Source organism: Aythya ferina (genome assembly GCF_964211825.1).
Source record: "Aythya ferina genome assembly, chromosome: 10".
In the NCBI taxonomy this organism is placed as follows: domain Eukaryota; kingdom Metazoa; phylum Chordata; class Aves; order Anseriformes; family Anatidae; genus Aythya; species Aythya ferina.
Genome location: NC_140306.1, coordinates 18,789,899 through 18,809,028, shown reverse-complemented (window position 1 = coordinate 18,809,028; position 19,130 = coordinate 18,789,899). Strand labels below are relative to the sequence as shown.

Below are 19,130 nucleotides of genomic sequence, written 5' to 3'. Positions count from 1 at the left end.
TAAGTGTATGACCCTGACTTCTGATTTCCAGCCAATCACAGCATAAAAACCTCTGCAAGTTCAGATGAGGAAAATGCAGTAACACTTCCAATAGAAATCAAGCTTTCAGTTCTTTCTTGCAATTTGTAGTGTCAAGTACTCCACGTACCCCCCCCCCCCCTTTAGCTCCGTGACTAATGCTGAGCTGCAGTTTGTAAACTGAGAGTTGAAAGAACATGTTTCTAGTTTCAAAAACAAACAAGTTCATAAAGCTTTTTTGCTTTTATATAAGCACTAGCTTGCTGACGGGTAGGCGGGGATCAGCACCACACAGTGCAACAGCAGAAGGATCAATCATCAGCCTTTGTTGCACCAAAGCCTCACTAAAGCTAGGTGTTGAAAGTGCAGGTTAAAAAGGACAACTCTTGAAGTCCTGAAGGGCTTTCGATCCCCCCCCCCCCCCCCCCCGATTATTATTTCTGGTCATTTAGTACTGTAGTAGAATGAGGAAAGCAAGAAGATTTAATTACTACCTTAGAGAAATTATTTAACAAGACCAGTGAGAAACATTCATCGTTCACCAGTCAGCTCTGACTATCAAAAGCTTTGTGCTACTGTCTCCCTTGGCCCCCTCTGATAGCTTACGGCCACATCCTTGTTAAGGATGTATGCACAATGCAAAATTTTTAACTGCATGTACATATGAGCATTGTGGTGGTAGAAGGGACCAATTTAGAGGATGCTGAAATATAGTTACATCATACATCCATTACAAGGATGGTCTCTGCATCTCCCAGAGAATCTGGCAGAGCATTAAAAGCCCGTCAAGGTTGACCACACAGTAACTGAAGGGGAAAGAGGAAAAAAAAGGGGAATAAAATAACAAAACAGTGGAAAAAAAAATCTAGAGTGCTTTCATATCTTCTCTTTGATCTAAAATAGATAAAGAGATAAACTTTCAGAATACTAATAAGACAAAACAGTCAGGAAGTACCCAGTATAGGCTCCCACTCTACCCCCAATTCTTTCCTCTCAAAGAGCATAGAGGTTCTTGGCAAAATACCTTCTGCTCTGAGGACATCTCTACCGCTGCACGTTTGACTAGAATGTAGAAGACAAGGGTTCAAGCTGAAAGCATTAGAGCAGAAGAGCTCTGCAGAATTGGTCCTGAGAACTTCCTCAATAAAAGCCCCAACTGAGCATCCACTTGTCTTCATTTTAAGTCTGCATCTTGGTTCAAACTCCCATTCAGAGATTCTTTTAGGGGACGGGAAGTGTGATAGTTTGACGATCTTTAGCTGCAATATAATAAGTATGGATTTTGATTAAGTCATATCCAAGTTGAAAGACTCTACAAGTTTAAAAACAACAAAAAAAACCTACCCTTCCTCTCCTCTACCTGTTCCTACCTCTATGTCATCTCCAGCTCAGCCTTAGAAACTGGAGCTCAGATGTGGAAACCAAGTTGGATTTTTCCTTTGAGGATGCAGTTCCAACCTATTGAGAGAAGCTCCTCACTTCTTCAACTCTGTCTTTACTAACAGATTTACCTTGGTTCATGCAGTCCATTTACAATGGTCTCCATTTATCCATTTATAGGAAAGGCTTGTTTTTGACGCTGTTGTTCAGGAAAGTAAGTTAATTCATATGGTCATCAAATTCTCACTCTTTGGTAATACCTCCCAGTTTCTGCTTGGAGAGCATGTTTTTTTTTTTTTTGTTTTTGTTTTTTGTTTTTTTTTTTTGTTTTGTTTTGTTTTGTTTTGTTTTTTTTTTTTTTTGTTTTTTTTTTTTTTTTGTTTTTCCTTCTTCTTCTTCTAAATACTATTCTTTCTGTTCTTCTTGTACAAGCAATTTATGTTGCAGGAATGGATAGAGAGTAAAAAGATTAAATCTAGAGTTACCCGAGAGCTAGAAGTTCAAGAGAGATTTTTGGTTTATTTTCCCACACGGAGGTGAAAATTTGGTTGATTTGGGGTTTATAGCTTAATAAATTGAACACTGCTCTCTCATACTGGAAAGCCAAGACTTTCTCCTCAGCTGTTAGCTGGTGTTAGTCTGCATTCTTCAGCTAACTCAGAACAAAACAGGTTCATGCCAGCACGGGCTCTGGCTCCTACTCTGTTTTTCCTAAGGTTTGCTCTGAGCCTTCATCACCAGGTTTGACTCAGCACACTTTAACACTTTTTCAGCCCTTATGGATCTACATTGAACTTGAATAGATTTAATTTTCGAATCTCCTCCATTGATTTCTAGGCATGTTTTAGAAACATTAAATGATTTAGATCATTCATTTGGAACAAAGGACCTGGCACGGGGCCTTCTCACAGTACAACCAAGTTGTTCCAAACACCAAGTGGACTGGAAGTTGCAATGCTTATGCAAAACCCATGATGTCTCAAGAGCAGTATCAGAACAGAAGTACTTAAAGAGTTCAAAACTAGCCTTGAAATGTTAATGAATGTTCTGTTACAAGCATAGAATCATAGAATATCCTGAGTTGGAAGGGACCCTTAAGGATCATCAAGTCCAACTCTTGACACCGCACAGGTCTACCCAAAAGTTCAGACCATGTGACTAAGTGCACAGTCCAATCTCTTCTTAAATTCAGACAGGCTCGGTGCAGTGACCACTTCCCTGGGGAGCCTGTTCCAGTGTGCAACCACCCTCTCTGTGAAGAACCCCCTCCTGATGTCAAGCCTAAATTTCCCCTGCCTCAGCTTAACCCCATTCCCGCGGGTCCTGTCACTAGTGTTAATGGAGAAAAGGTCTCCTGCCTCTCGACACCCCCTTACGAGGAAGCATCAGAGGGAGAAGGAACAGACCTTAAATGTGTGATTGCTATAGATGACAGCACCTTTTCACCCACCTTGGCTTTACAATTTAATTCTTTTTAATATTTACTCTGTGTTAACTTCAGGCACATCCAGTACTTACTGGATTTGACTTGTTCTACAAAGAGTTCATCTTCAATAAGCAAACTCTTTTGAGCATGCTGTGCTCAAAAATTTTATTTTAAAATATACTTTTGAACAGGCCTTATTTTATGATGAATTACTGTCACTATCTTAAAGTGTTCCTTGCCAAATAAGCTTGTCCAAAGACTGTCCTCAAATGTATATGGTCATCTTGATGTTGTCATAAGTCTTTGAACACAGAAAACATATAGCATATATGAAATAATAATTCCTATTATATTTATATGAAATAAAAATCCCTAAAGAGTATCCATTCCTGTTACAGGATGAAAGCCCAGCCCAAAGCTACATCTTCATTCTGTCCATAGTTGCTCTCTTTCTGCAAGAGTGGAAGAAAAAAGTAACAGTCACTGCCTGCCCCTCTCTTTCTCGTGTTGTAGACAGGACCAGGGAAATTGGATCTGAAATACTAAGTCTTCTATTTGAAAATGTTTAAATGAATTTCCTATACTTGCCTTGAGCAGAGGCTCATCCTAAGAATTACCACACCTTTGTTACAAAACAGGCTTTCTTAAAATATGAACAAACCAACCAGAAGAAACATGAAATAACAGCAATATATCATTCTCAATTTTATCTTTTTTTTTTTTTTTTTTTTTTTGTTTTGTTTTGTTTTGTTTTGTTTTGTTTTGATGGCAATAATACATAGAAATGATGTGGAAATTCCACTCTGATTCTTTTTTTTTTTTTTTTTTTTTTTTTTTTTTTTTTTTTTTAAAGCCCAGCTTCCAAACAGTTCTCAGCCTCAGCATCTTCCAGCCTGGGAAATTAATCTCTACCTGTGTGAAGGACTAAAAGTCAAAGCCAGAGCATTCAAGCTTTCTTACTCAAAGGCAATAAGGATACTAATGCAGATACTTATACATGTTCCTGATTCCTACTGAAGTCTGTACTGAAAGCATATGTACTCATGGTATTTTAGTATGTTTGAGAGAGTACATTTACATATTGGAAAGCTTGAGACAAAAATATCTCCCCACAGAACCCCCCTCCTCCCCCAAACCTACTTATCCTTACTTCAGAGACAAGTGATATTTAAAGAAATAATGTAATGAGCGTGCTGAAAATTAAAATACAAGTTAACAAATGCACAACCAAGATGTCTCTATTTTATTTCAATTTTTGCTTTAGAACTGAAGTCAGTTGGCATTACACTGAACAGATGGGGAAAAACAGCAACAACAACAAAAAAAACCCGCATATTTGAAATCAGACTTTAAATCAAACCTTAAGGGGCTGCAACGTATTAGCAGGCACACTGAAACTTCACCAGCTCCACTAGATGGCAACATGCAGTGTGAGCATTCCCTTGCCTCAGTTCTAATGCTGCTCTGCATTGCTGACTTTTCTCCTCCTCACTGTTTAACCAATACCAAACCTTAACACAAAACAGGAAAGAATGATTTTTAGTAGTGAAAAGCACACGGATAACCATTGCCTGAAGCGTTGTAGTATTCTGCATTCTGATCTCACCGTGCTCTAAATCCGCAGTTCTGCGGAATCTCCTCGACTTGGAGATTTGCTCAGTTCATGCAGATGGTCAAAAGAGTGAGAAGGACTAATATGTAAAGTGAGTAATTATGCAAGAGTGGGTGTAGGTGCAGAGCAAGCAAATACGACAGGAAAAGGTTGTCATATTCACTCTTATCATGCATTGCTCCAGGGATAGTTATTTTGCATATCCTGAGAATGCAAAATCGGTGCTCTTACCCCTAAGATCAGTAATTTTGTCTCCCCGCACTCAAAATGCACCGGCGTCCCTTAGCGTGTCAGCTGCAGTGTGAGTCAGCTGTGAAGACTATCACCAGCAATCACACTCATAACCAAATTCTGATTTTTTACCCGTCAAGAATCTCAGAAATATATTGGACCTTGCTGTAGAAAAAGTCTCCATCAACAATTTCAAAACCAACACTTCTTGTTAGAAATGCAATCCATTTCCCTCCCCTTGTCACTTTAGAAAACCCAGAAGTGAGGTTTGGTTATACTGCTAACATACTGACAACAATTTAACGTAATTCAATACTGCTCTCTTCTTTTCCTGCAAACCAATCTGTTCTACATGCAGACAAAATGGCTTTATAGATTGTACTGCTTTTGATGTCATCTTTGATCAGATTTACTCTAACTTCAATCGAGCTATTTCAGAACAGCACCTGCCCAGATGACATCAGAATCAAGACCAACACATTAACATTTTTTAAATTTGTGCATTGATGGAGAATATTTGTCCCTGATTGCTACAGCTGTAAATGAGCAAGTGTTTTCCTAAAAATAGGCAAAGTGCAGCATTAGCTGTAGTATACATCCTTCCCACAAACTGCTCTTCTACTTATTAAAAATTCATCAAGTACATAAACCCATGCAGCATTGCACAAGACAACCTAAGGCCCAGTCTCTGTCCCAAAGAGCTAACTTATAGGCTCTTTTGGAAGTGATAGCTATGAGAGTTTATGTGCTCCATTTCCCTGTCACAGGAAGTCATCTTAAGGGAAGGCAGAGGAGAATTAACTGACATGCAGAGACATTAAAGTTCTCTTTAGAGCATATGATTGACAGAACAAGGAATAGATCCAACAATTTTGGTCACCATGCTGCAGTGTTAGCCTTCTGATGTCCCAGAGGATGCAATATAGACAGTGTCACCCTCACAGAAAGTGCCAGTCTTGGTCGGAACTGTTAGGTGTAGGTAGGTGTCTTTCTTTCACTATCTTTGAAAAGAACATCTTGATCATGGACCCAGGAATGTACGACATCACAAAAGAAATGCTCCCAGTACAAAACCAACTTAGATGCATCCATTCAAACTATTTAAACTCTGTTTTCAACCAGCTAGTCCAGCTATGTACCAACAACATGGAACCCTTACTATAAAATTCTTTCTTTTTTTTTTTTTTTTTTTTTTTCTCTTCCTTATTCTGAAAAGGCTTATAATGTCCAAAAGATGAAACTATGTACATGAATGTAAGAGACCTAGGAGCAGAAACTAAAATGAATCTGGCAGAGATCCTAATGTCATCAGCTCCAGGATTTCTTGCAAGCTTTTAGTCTGGGGGTGCATTGACATAAGCAGTGTAATGTTTCCTTTGCCACCACCACTCAATCCTGCAGAGTGCAAGTTTATTAAGGGCTGCATTTTGACTAATGGCACATCATGTAACGTTAAAAACATTTTCTGGTTTTGCAATATTTTTAAGAGAAGCAAGATAATGCATTACAATTCAGGCCCCACTGGTCATTAAACTTTTGATCTCTTCACAGTTCTAGCAGAGTAGAAAATTAATACAGCTGATAAAACCCTGGAGTTAACTACCAGTGCTAGAGGAATCTTCATTTTTATTTTTAAACCAGATCCCCTCGTGCCAATAAATTTTTTGCTGGTTATATCTGTCTCTTTTTTGGACCAATTCCATACTAGTTGTCTTAAGCAGACCTGGGTGTATGGTCAGAATTCAGCAGTAAGAAAATAAAAAAAAAAGGAAGGGGGGAAGGCTGTTGTACTGTACAGACAGGTATTTTTGAGGGCAGAAGAGGAGATGAGCTATGTAATAGGTGAGACTAAAAAGCCAAAGATGCAGCCCTTTTTAATATTTGATATACTAGATTCTGAGTGCAAGAAACTTTTCCAAAGATGGTAAGCAATAACATGCTGACATACATTGGTAAAGCCTACAGAAGAGGCATGGAAGAAAACTTCTCACCATTTCAATATGGAGAGGTAACAGAAACACGCCTTTTACATAACATTTTCTGAAGTATCCTCCAAAAAAGAGCTGTAGGGGAAGGGACAAGGATTTCATTTGGATGACAGCACTCTTTTAGTTTAATCCCCTTGCACAAGTAAAGCAAATAACTTTTCCACCACAACAATTCACTTTTCCTGTCCTATTTTTTCAAACCACTTTTGCTGCTATTACATCTAAAGGTGCACCTGCCACTTCTACACACCGTGCCCTGAAAAGCCCTCAGACAGACTTGTTTTAACATCCTCTGGAGATAGGAAGGAAAAAAGTGAAGAAAAAAATAAAGGTTCTAGGATTTCTACATAAGGAGAAATTAATTTGTTTGCAGAAAGACTCTCTGGACATGTAATAGGCTCAGGCATGGCCAGGAAATACTGAGCCAGGACTTTGACTTGGGGCAGAACCTGTATTGAAGAGCTACCTGATAAAAGACAGTCCAGAAAAGATGAGAGGAAAAAACTCCAGGAAAACTTGATTTATAATAAAAAAAAAAATACATTGCTTTGTTACGTGTTTTCCCCATTGTTTTAAATTGGTGATGATACAGAAATGACCAAGAGCTACTACTGGTTAAATAAACCACCAGAAAGTCCAGACAGAGAGGCTGGAAGGAAATGCTCTGCAGCCATCTCCTCCGGAGGCAGCAGAATAGTGCTATGCTGGGTATGTACCCAACAGCACCCACAGACACCGCATACAGCTAACAAACGGTTGCAGTAATCTTAGAATGACTTTGAAGCGAGACATCTATCCCTGCTGTACAAATAGGTTTTCTGAATGTGGAAATGTGCATCTAAACCCACAGTTTTTAGAACAGTAAACTTCCCAGAGATAAGTGACCTGGCTGCACAGCCCTTGGTGTGCCTCTGCCTGTGCACATATGCTTTTGGAGTGAGGAGCAGGAATGCCACAGCAGAGCACGCGATGCAGCTGGCACACGGTTGTTTCAATGCGTGTACAGGGAGGTGATAAATCATTTAGAGCTTCAGGGATTAGGGACTCTTGCCAAACCCTCAAAAATGCTTGAAACTTGATAAGAAAGAAACAAAGAAAAAGTCAATACTATGTAAGGTCTATTTCTCTAACCTGAGCAATATAAATCCTGTAAAATTTTATGTAACGTATCCCATGCTTTATTATTGCACTCAACCTGGAGAGAAAAAAAGAAACACGCAAAAACAAAACAAACAAACAAAATGCTGAATAAAACTGATATTAAATCCCAAATTTTTGCATTCAATCATTTCATTGGAATCAGTTCATACGTAGAAGTCTCCCTTTATATTTTTCCTACTGGCATGACAAGAGAAAAGGGGTGCTTGTCACATACTATGGTGGAGATCTTAATGCCATTATGGTCATTCTCAAAAACTGTTTTCAAATTTGAAATAAAACGAACCAACCAACCAACCAACCAAACAAAAAAACAAAACAAAAAAAAAAACACAAAACCACCACAACCCATGAAGATGACAAAGCAGCAACAACGTGCTCTGCTAGAAAAGCTTTGGAGTTTTTTTTCCTATCAAAGCTGGAGAATTAGGGGATGTTCTATTATCGCCTATAAGAATCTAAAGTTGACTCCCTGTTTGCCTCTTGTTAACATCTGGTGTCCAGGCCTATACAGAAGTCCTGCTTAGCCATTTGCTTGACTGATCTATAACATGTAGGGACATGATATTTAGGGACATGGTTTAATGGGTGATATTGGTGGGGGGATGGTTGGAACAGATAATCTTTGAGGTCTTTTCCCACCTTAATGATTCCACATAAGTAATATTGCAGTGCTTGTTGCTCACAGTTTCAGTCTCTGGCAGGCAAAGACCACAGAAATTCAGACTTGAGGTACAGAACCTCTAGTAGAAGGCACGAAATGCCCGGTGGGTCTGACTGATATTAGGTTTCATTTGATATTATTCACACATGTTACTAGTGCAAGCCCAGCCACTTCACGCAGCAGACGATTCCCCTTGCACATCCCTGACACCTGCAACTTTTGTGTAAGACTCTTGTATTAAGGATGTTATGGAGACATCCCTGTCTTGTCCTCAGTGTCCATGAATTTCTCTTTGCCTTTTAAAAAAAGAGTCAGTGCTCCTTTTCTACACTATTGCTTTGGGCAGAAGATCACTATCTGCTGTGTAGGGAAATATTGTCATTTTCAGTTGTTTTAAATTGGTCTTCTAGCATTTTTTTTAATGCATTTCCTATATTAGTGTTGCAAGCTTTGGTGAACAGCTCCACACTTGGGTCACGTGCCACGATTCAGGATGTCCTGAAGTGATAAACCTTTCCCAGAAGAATCCACAGAAAGAGCAGCAGAATAGGCAAGTGACAGGAGACCCTATGATTCTAGCCCAAGTCATACACAATATTAAATCCACAAGACATTCCAGCATGGGAAATAAGCATATTTTAGTTTTCCTATCTCTGGTATCATGCAGTGGAGGCTATAATCATAGTCTACTGACATTTGACAAAGAGCACAATTCCTGAAAGTCACTGGGGTTGGGGAGAATTTACCGAACACACAGAAAAATAACTTCCAATAGAAGCACCCAAGAAGTGCCTATATATTGTAGCATTTAAAAAAAAGGAGGGGGCGGAAGGGGAAGAAAAAAATCTAGCACTGCAATATCAGCCTTCAACAGAGACTGAACTCCATAATGCAGTATAAAGGAGTATCCTCTCACATATAAAATATACATACCTTCTATGAACACTAAATTACAAAGTCAAGTACTAGGACTCTGGACTCAGCTACATAATGTAGCCATCTGGTGTGGAACTTTTCAAATCATTAAGCAACCTGATGGAGGGACTTGTCACATTGCCGAGTGCCTTACCCTTCTTGTCTGTGAAGAAACTGTCGTGTATTTTAAAAGTAATGATTTGCTCCATTCCATGAAAGCAAAGAAAATGAAGATGAAAAACTATTTAAAAGGTGGAAATTAAAACTGTAGTACAGCAATTTCCTTTTGAAAACTTGACAGTTGCTCAAGGCATAGGAACAAAGTGGCAAATCCCATTCACCAAAGTATTGGGATCACTAGCAAAACCAAAATAATGTTGCATCTCTGCATCTGTGAAACAGCTGCCTGGCAAGTAAAGGCAAATCCCATTGCATTAGGAACAATCATTGTTCAGGTGCTTGTCAGCCTCATTTTCCTCTTCAACAGCTTGAAACTGCACAATGCTCTCTAACACCATCACTATAATCCACTGCTCTTTAGAGTAAAACCACATTTTAGGTAACAACAAGGCTTAGTTACAGATATATTTTATGTCAGGACCTATATTCCAATCCCAAAACAAATCTTGGAGGTCAGAGCCCTGACTCACAGTGATAGCTTGTTCTGCCACCAAGAGGTGTTTGTTATTATTATTATTATTATTACTTTTTCCTGGTCTTCCCATACCTACTTGTATACTCTGAGGCTGACTCAACTGAGATCAGTAACCAAGCACATATGGACTCTGCAATGGACACACACAGTTGAGTGACCAACATGTCTTTATTCTCATTTAAACTAATAAAAGAACAAATCCCCTAGATTTCCTTCAACATCCTCTCCCTTAGAAAAGCACACTTCAACAGCCAAGACACTAAAGTAAAGGTCTGTTTAGCCTCAGGAAAGTGCACACAATACCTGACTGCCTCCAAACTTGCTCAAGCTTGTGCTGTTTTCCTCTGTGGTCATGAAATAAAATTAAAGATCAATTTAACCGCCTGGAAGAAACAAACCTATAAATAAATGGTCATAAAAGCTAAAAGACAAGACAGGAAGAAACAAAATCTAACAAGCGAGAATGGCAGCCTTAAAATTTAATTCCAGAACTAACTAAAGAAAAACCAAACTTTCTACTGAAAAGCTCTGGGAACGCAAGTCGTTTACACTTTTTCCTGTAAGCGCTTATCAGGCAGTCATACATATGCCCTAAAAAAAGCAGATTCATGTGTCTTAGACTATGGTTTATTCAATTCCATGAAATCTAAGAGTCCCTATCTAGAAGTGTTTACAGAATATGGGCGTGTTCATACTGCTGTCATAGGTTTGACACGTTCTGCTATCGTCTTCCACAAAAACAATATTTCATTAGTCGATGTCCACATCAACAACTAACCATTGTCCAAAAATTCCCAAGTGAGGATAACATGGCCCAATAAGTTACACGAAGTCCACGTGTATATTTGCAAAAACATGAGTGACTGCTGGACAATGTTCTTATTCAATCTGCTCTAATTCAGATCGTAAAGTCATCATAGAAAAGGTACAAAGGAACTGGCCTGGAACTCAAATATTGCTAGGGAAAAAGCTGAAGGGAGTATGCTTGTATCACTTTTTCCATTGCATATTAGAAGAAAACATGCATTGCAAAGCTAAAAGCCTGGCTTCATCAACCCAGTGACAGAGTTCCTATCAACTTCACTATAACCAGGTTTCATTGTAATGAAAGTAACATAGAAGTCTTGCCCAAAATTCTGGTTATTAATAAACACTGAGGACTAATAAAGGCAGAAAGGCAACTCACTGCTGTTAGAAAGAAAATAGATAGTAGAACCCAAAGGCACCCACATGCATATCCTTCTTCAGGACAGAAATTACAGTCTCACAATAGATTAAGCAATACGTGTATGTTCAAAGGGTAAGGAAGAGGGAAATCATAATACTACTCAAATCTTTTGTATAGCAATTTTTCTCTAGTTCTCAGTGTTTATTTTAGAGATTTAATAACAGATTTACTAAACTCCAGTTCTGATGCTTCTGTAGTTTCATGGATAACTTATTAACCTGCTAGATGGAAAAAAAAATCCAAAAAAAAATCTTAATTGGCTGACTGCCTGCACTCCAAGTCAAGTTAAACTTGTACACATAGACCTTGAAGTGTCTGCACATTTTGGGTGGGGAGTTCTCTCCAGAGTACATATCCCAAAGGGTAAACATTTGTTGCTGTTTTTACTGCTTGCTGAGTGAGTTTTCTCAATTGCCTATTTTCAAAATGACAAAAAACAAAGAATAACTCACAATAAGTACCATCAAGGACAGAAACATCTTTCTCTTTCCTTAGGGTAAAGACTTGGACTGTTCAATGAACACTGTGAGTGCAAAGTATCAAGATTTTGTATATTACGTGCTTTGTTAATTCAGGAAAATGTTTTAGTGTCTCTTTGAGTCACTGAAAACTTTGAGGTAAACACCTAATAAATGGATGTTTATTTTTACCCAGCAACAATAGAAAAAGTACAAATAGATCAGAATTTTCTTGTATTTGTATTGGAAAAAAAGTCAGGAAGTTTTCTTCATCCTGAAGGGAATCCATACCCATAGACAAATGGTACTGTGAGGTGGAAATCAGAAGATTCTTCTTATCTACATTTCGATAACCCCAGCTGAAATTTCCTTCCATGCCAAACTCCTAAACCAGCACAGATACCTTATGCAAGGGTTTGTAACCATTAGAAGTGATAGAAATGTCACAGGTGTATCACCAAACTCATCTTTGCTACAGATGAGAGAAAGGTCCTCAGAGTAAGTCATTCTTGGTCAACGAAACAAGGAAAAAAGCATGCACAACAAAAAGAAACCAGATATATGCATCTAACACAAAAAAACAGTAAAAACCAGCTCTTTGATTGGGGTGCACTGGGATGAACTTTCCACTTCTGGTCGCTGTCTCTGAGCAACTTGGTCAGCATCTGAAATTGTTTCATTAAAGAAATATTTTGTTAAACAAATAAAGAAATAATTACATAAGGATTCATCCACAGATAATGCCACCTTATGATAATCATCATGTCAACAGATTCTTCTATTTGAAGGATAATAGGAGCCTGTTTTCGTTCTGCCTAGGAAACCTCCATTGCCCCCAGGTCAAGCTTGTGAGGAACAGGAGTCTGCAGAGACTTTTCTTCACCTGCAGCTCTGGTGGGCTTTTGCAGAATGGCTGTACTTAAGACAGCCAGAAATGGCTTTGTTTCTGCTGAAAAACATGTTTGTTTCTCTGCCCGTTTCTTGTCCCATTTGAGACATGTTTCTCTTTTCATCATCTCCCTTGCCCCAGAAGTATGAAGATATTTCTATTACCTTTTTTTCTTCCCCTCTCCTCCACACCCGAGCCCCAATTAGGGCTGCTGTATCCACTCCTTGACCAACTCTCGTGGGGTGCACACAGCTGATCCCCAGGAGCACAGAGTCTCTACAAGGCTAGAGAAGAATAGGTCTACACCTCAAATTCTGATTCTTCCATCTATGCAAAACTGCAATTTTACAGTCATCTCAGAATAAAACTTAAGTTACTTAAGATGAAAGAGTCTTAAGTAATAAACTTTTTCCTCAGAATATTTGTTCAATTATCTATCTATAAATATGAAAGTAAAGGTGAAATGGAGGAGGGGTGGGAGAACTTCAAAGACCCAAGCCACAGGTCTCTCAGATTTTTGCAAAAAACACCTGAGGAAATATGTCAAGTGGTGGGTGTTATGCAGTGATTTTTCATTAATTTTAATTACTGTCATTCAATAGGATAGTGAGCATCCTCAGTCCTTCACCTCCAAATTGCACTGGGATTTATGCCAAATTTCTTCTCCCTCATTGGTTCCCTCAAGCAGAATTTAATAATGGAAGCGCTTTAACATGTTTAAATAAGAAGTGTAAATGCCAAACACTTCTGAATGAGACAGAACCTGCATCTTAAATGGCATATGAATCCTTTATTCTTAATTCTATAAACTAGAAACCTGGGCTACATGGGATCAAATAAAAGGCTTGATCAGGCTTGAGAAGGGAGTAGACTGAGCATCCTCCTTTAAGGAAAAGCAGAACCAAACACAAAGCAACTCCAAATTTTCATAACTATTAATACTGTATACAGAGGTTGGAGGGGGAGGAAGAGGTCAAAAAACAAACAAACAAAAAAAAACAACTAACCCACAATCAATTCCCTAAATAGTACCTTTTATTTATTTATAATACTTCAAACAATTACTTTCTGCACCAGATTGCAATACAGGTGACCTAAAAATAACAATCTTGTTGGGGTTTCCTGGTCCCACTATAAAATGAGATTGCCCTCTCTTCTCACATTCCCCAGAAACCAGTTGGGAGCTCAAGCGCCATTGTTGCAGGGCACATTTTCAGGTATGTTGGTCTGATGGTACAGAAGTCATGGGTCTGTGAAGAATGACTTGTACTTGGAGGTAGCTGGGCATGAGCTACGGCTAACCCAGACGTCACACAGCTACACTATTGTATTTCCTCCTGAGAGGCAAACAAAAAAAGTGAAAAAGCAAGCTACAAACTAGAATCATAATATTACAATCACCTTATGAATTATCCTTAATGGATTGTCAACAGTTTTGCATTGTTGTTGCTTATGTTCTTCAATAACCATAAGTGGAAGCTCAAGTGGAGCTCAGCCACAAGCTCAGTAGTTTTTCACATTAACAAATGTCAGTAATAAAAGGAATGCCTTCCAACCTCCACACACACAAGAAAAGAAGAAAAAAAAAGCAAGCTTGTGACTTTTCTGAGTAAATACAGTTAACCATTTCTTTCTGAATGCACCCACATCATCTTCTCAAAGCTATTCCAGTTGAGAGAAGTCCTTCATCTACACTTCTGAACTGGAACAGGGCTCCTTGTCTTACTTGCCCAGGCCCAGGCTTGCCTTGCCCCATAACTTCCCCAGTTCTCCTGTCCACTTTTGGTAAAAGCTACCCCTTTGCCAGACTCCCAGCCTTGACAACTCCTTTTGTTCACTGTCTCTTAGAGAAGGCCTTCTGAGGAGTGCCCTCTTCTGTCTACGGATGTACTTGGTTGTCTTGAAACCATGTTCAGGTATTCTAAATTCAATGTAAATTCAGAAACCAGCACAGTATATCAGAAGGACTCACTAAGTGCACAGCACCATCTTCATGCATACATTGTTCATAGGACACCCCCATTTTACTGCTCATTTTACCAATAGCTTTATTTTCATTTTTCTGGTTGAAAGAATGGGTGGTAAATGAGGTGAAGTGCACTTGAGATAAAAGATCTCTATTTGGGTGGTTTAAATATTTCATTAAAGAAAAAAGTTACTTCAGAACAAGAATTACAACACTCCTTTGCTGAAATATTTAATAATTTTGATGTAAAATCATAAGTTGCTTTCAATAACTCAAAACTATCAAAATCTAGTCATGGTCTTTGTGTTGAAGCATCCCTTAGGGATTCAGTTGGTGCTGTTCACAGTAGAACTTCAGTTTTGTTACTTCTTACATCTGATTACAGTCTGCAAAACTGAACTGTTTTCAACACCAAAGAGGAGGAAGATAATAGTATAATCAGGAAGTGGATATGCTTACAGACATAGCCACAGAGCAAAAGAGATCCATAAAGATCTAGATTGGCATAAGATAGCAACTTGTCTGAGATGCTAGATGTGAAACAATAAAGTCTGCACTACAGAGAACAATCAGGATGTCTCAGGAAATAGAGGGAGAACAACAGAAGGTAGCTTCTCTGCTCTTTTGGGGTCACATACAGTAACTCAGAGATCAATCTTCTGTAGGGAGGGGATACTTCATTATGCAATAATTTCATATGAGCACATCGTAGAGTAATATTCAAATTGCACAAGCTGGACCTGAAGTGGTTCTGCATTCTGTATTTATTGAAAAAATGATGTAGAAGCAGCATAGAGAATATCATTACCTTCCCCCATTCCCATGCTGTAAGCTCTCTTTTATAGCAGTTTCTATGTAGATCCACAGATAAAACACAAATGAGAATTCTTCATATTCGTCTTATCAACAGCCTAAATCCTTGCACTAATGATGAGCATGGAGCATTTTTATAGCAAGCTGTGTTGTTTGTTTACCTTTGCATGACACATTACAGCACAGTCTCCAAGAAATATAACAAGGTCACTCGTTTGCTGGTATTCTCTGTAGTTGTTTGGCACTGAGATATGGACATGTGAAGAGATGCATCTTTCAGCATCAGCAGATTTAGAGAATACATACTCTGCTTTGAAATATGGGAAAATTGATCCTGCAGGGCTGTTTACTTCATCAACACACCTTTAAGTGCTATCAGGGCACCTGCATGTTGCGTAATTGCTATTTCTCTCCCAACCAAATGTTAGTGAAATTTGTAGTAGTCAAAGCTATAATCATAGGGAGTGCTACAGCCAATTTTCACAGTTAAAATATTTAAAGAGAAAACCACTAGTTATGAAGATCTACTCTGGAGTCTATCTGCTCTCTTCCTTTATTACACGCTCTCTGCAAGAAAAGTAGCTCATTTGAGTACATACATGTATGTTCAGCTGGTACATACATAAAGTTGCCTTTGTGTTAAACTTTCATACAAGCTCTCAGATAGAAATAAATATGTATACATACATACATATATATATATATATATAAAATGATACACACACAGAAATATTCAACATTTCCTGGTATTTTGTGGAAGTTCTTTTTTGGAAAAGTGCCATTTCTCCTGATGAAGGCAGCTTAGAGTTGAGTTTGTGACTGTGCAGTTAAGTCAGTGACCAGACAATTAAGTCATGACCAGTCATCAATGGCATCAAGCAAAGGTTAAAGAACAGGTCAGCTCTCATTAGCTCAGTGTCAGAAGATTGCAGATTACCTGAATTGAATCAAAGCAGCAGTAGGTCAACACACAATACCACCGTAGAGAAAGCACTTCCAAGAAGTTGCACATTTAATAAAGACATAAAAAAAGAAAAAAGTAACAGTTTGGAGACTGCTCTACGTCCACGATCACAGATTTTAAAACAGTTTTAAAAGAGAATTAAGCATCACTACCCCATTTACTGGTAAGCAAATCTATAAAGCACAGACCCATGGAAAGATTTATCTGTAGTTACCTTACTACTAGTTCATGATAGATTTTGAAACAGCACTGGGTCTTCAACCTCACAGTTTAACATTCAACACCACAATGACACTGTGTCACTCGATACAGTCACTGAACATAGGTATTCAATAGGTGTTAATGTAGTTTTAATCTTCCTGAGCTCTTAAAATGATTTTTTCTTACATGATTCATTAACATTATTTGAATTCTACATCCACACCTCCAAAGTAAAAACATAATAGGACAATCTACTTCTTGACCTTAATGAAGATAATCCTCTACTTCCTGTGATCTATAAAGAGATCCTTCTCATTGCCACAAGTTATGACCTTTTCTCAAAGCAGGAAAGCTAACTTAGCAGCAGATTGTTTCCTTTGCACAAAATGGTGCATTTTCACAGCAGGATTAGGCTTTGAGATTAACAGACAAAATCTGAACTCTTTCCTCTTTCAGCCTGCCTATCCTCTCTGAGACTTTTTTTTTTTCTTTATGTCATATTTCATACTATCTATACATAATCAGAAATAGTAGAGCTAATCTAAGATAAATGTAAAGAGATTTCATCAAGAATTTCTCATATGTTCTGCAAAGAACTATGTGAGCCTTAAAAATTCTTGTAGGAGACTTCTTCCCTTTCTTGCTTTTTGACTTATATTAATACAACTTCCTTGACCACACTTTGCCTAACTGTTCTTTTTAAAGCCCACTATTATAGACTTTAGCATGCAGCTGTCATCTCCAAAAAAGGCACTGATTTTCACCTGTGGATAAGCTTATGCTGCACTTTCCATGCCCATAAGATGGAGGCTTTAAAAACAAACAAAAGAAGTCAGAATATAAATTTAGACCAAAAATAAAAGTCTATGTTTGGGTCTAATATTTTTTCCTTTCACCACTTTCTCCTATTCCTTATGAAGTTATATGAAAACAGTACAAGAAAATCCCATCAAATTTTGAAGATGACATAAACCAACACAACTCCTCCAGTTGCCACATACTAGGTCAAATGTTATGACCTAGCTGATCAGTCTCAGAGTTTGTCTTTGGGTGCATCTTCAACTGAACATTACAAGGTGCCGCCTAACAAAATAATGAGCCATGGCTTAACTCCTTCCATAATACAGTGGTGAAAGCATACAATTGTCAGAAAGTATATATGGATGAATAAGATGCTTAAGGGTATGCAACAGTAAATAGATATTTCTCACGTGACCGATCAGAGTGAAAACAATATTTCCAGGTTATTACATAGCCTGCAGCCATGAAATTGAACAGTAATTGTTTGAACTAGATTCAGCAATACCTACCACAATCCAGTAATGAAAAAAGACCTGTAGTGTCTTGCATTTTTGGATTAAGATCGTTGAATACATTGTATTTTTAGAACAGCAATAAGGACCTTCTACATTGCTCATGAAATATATGCCAGAAGTTAACCAGGTAGAACAACTAGTCTGACTAGTAAAAAATTACAACATGAGAAAAGTTGGAGCAAATTATACTTCTCTGTGGTACTATATAGAAATCTGCAGTCAAATTAAAGCCTATCCTGAGTCAATAGAGGATTTGTGCTGGTTTCACTGGATTGCACTCAAATCTATTTTCAGGCCTGTTAGGAATCCTTAAAAATTGACCTCTCTTCACAGAAATGACTTTTATCTGGCATTGTTTCCCACTGAAAGTCACTGTAAAATAAGTTTTTCACATGTTCACGTATTGTATAAAAGAACCAGATTAAAAAAGAGTACAGATACCTACTTGGAAAGTTTTAGGAATGACTATAGGAAGTCCGTACAACCTTAAACATCTACTGAAGTGGTATGCAAAGGCTAATAAACTTCTTCAGGAGTAACTGATGCAGAACAACACCTGATGCAGTCACTGGCTTCACAATCTGCTATTAACACCAAAGCACAAAAAGTAAGCATGAGTGCCAATACACATCAGCTTTGTTATTTAGAAAAAACTAGAACATACATTTATCATGGGCAGCACTGACACATCAAAGCACGGATTATATGCCATGGTAGGGCTACCAAACTTAATTGCTTCTTGGATGTTTAACATCAATATTGTAAAAAAGTTGCATGCAGACCCCTGTTGATTCAAAGAAGAGGACAAAGCTTATTACATCAAAGAAGAGGCTGCTGGATCACAGAAAAGACAGCAAGCAGGCAAAAGTGTTTTTTTTTTTTTTTTTTTTTAAAAAAAAAGAAAAGGAACAAGGCACAGCTATTTCATTTGCTGCCTTGCCTGCTCTCAATAGTAAATAATACCTTAAAGAAAGGTGGGAGCCAAGAAAGGGCACAGTACAGGGAAGGAAACTCAAACTGTCCTTAAGAAGAAAAAGCACAGGAGCAGGATAAAAAGATCTGAGATACCCTCTAATGCTATGAAGTTGCTTAATCCTAACAGTCACCTTTGCATGGGCAAAGAACTACACTTTACAGAAGAGAAAAACAAAGAAACAAAGCCAACTAAATAGAAATCCCCAAATACACACAGGACATACACGGATTTATAACTCCCAGACACTAAGAACAGTACATATACAGAAACCA

At 38.1% G+C, this 19,130-nt stretch overlaps 1 long non-coding RNA gene across 1 annotated transcript; it reads right to left on the bottom strand.

Annotated features, from left to right (window-relative positions):
- Positions 1-1,185: 1,185 nt before the first annotated feature.
- Positions 1,186-18,647, bottom strand: LOC311442066. Its single transcript, XR_014696440.1, has 3 exons — positions 18,547-18,647; positions 18,328-18,466; positions 1,186-1,277 (listed from the first exon to the last, which is right to left on the bottom strand). It is a non-coding gene; the product is annotated as an uncharacterized lncRNA (long non-coding RNA).
- Between the last annotated feature and the right edge of the window lie 483 nt (positions 18,648-19,130).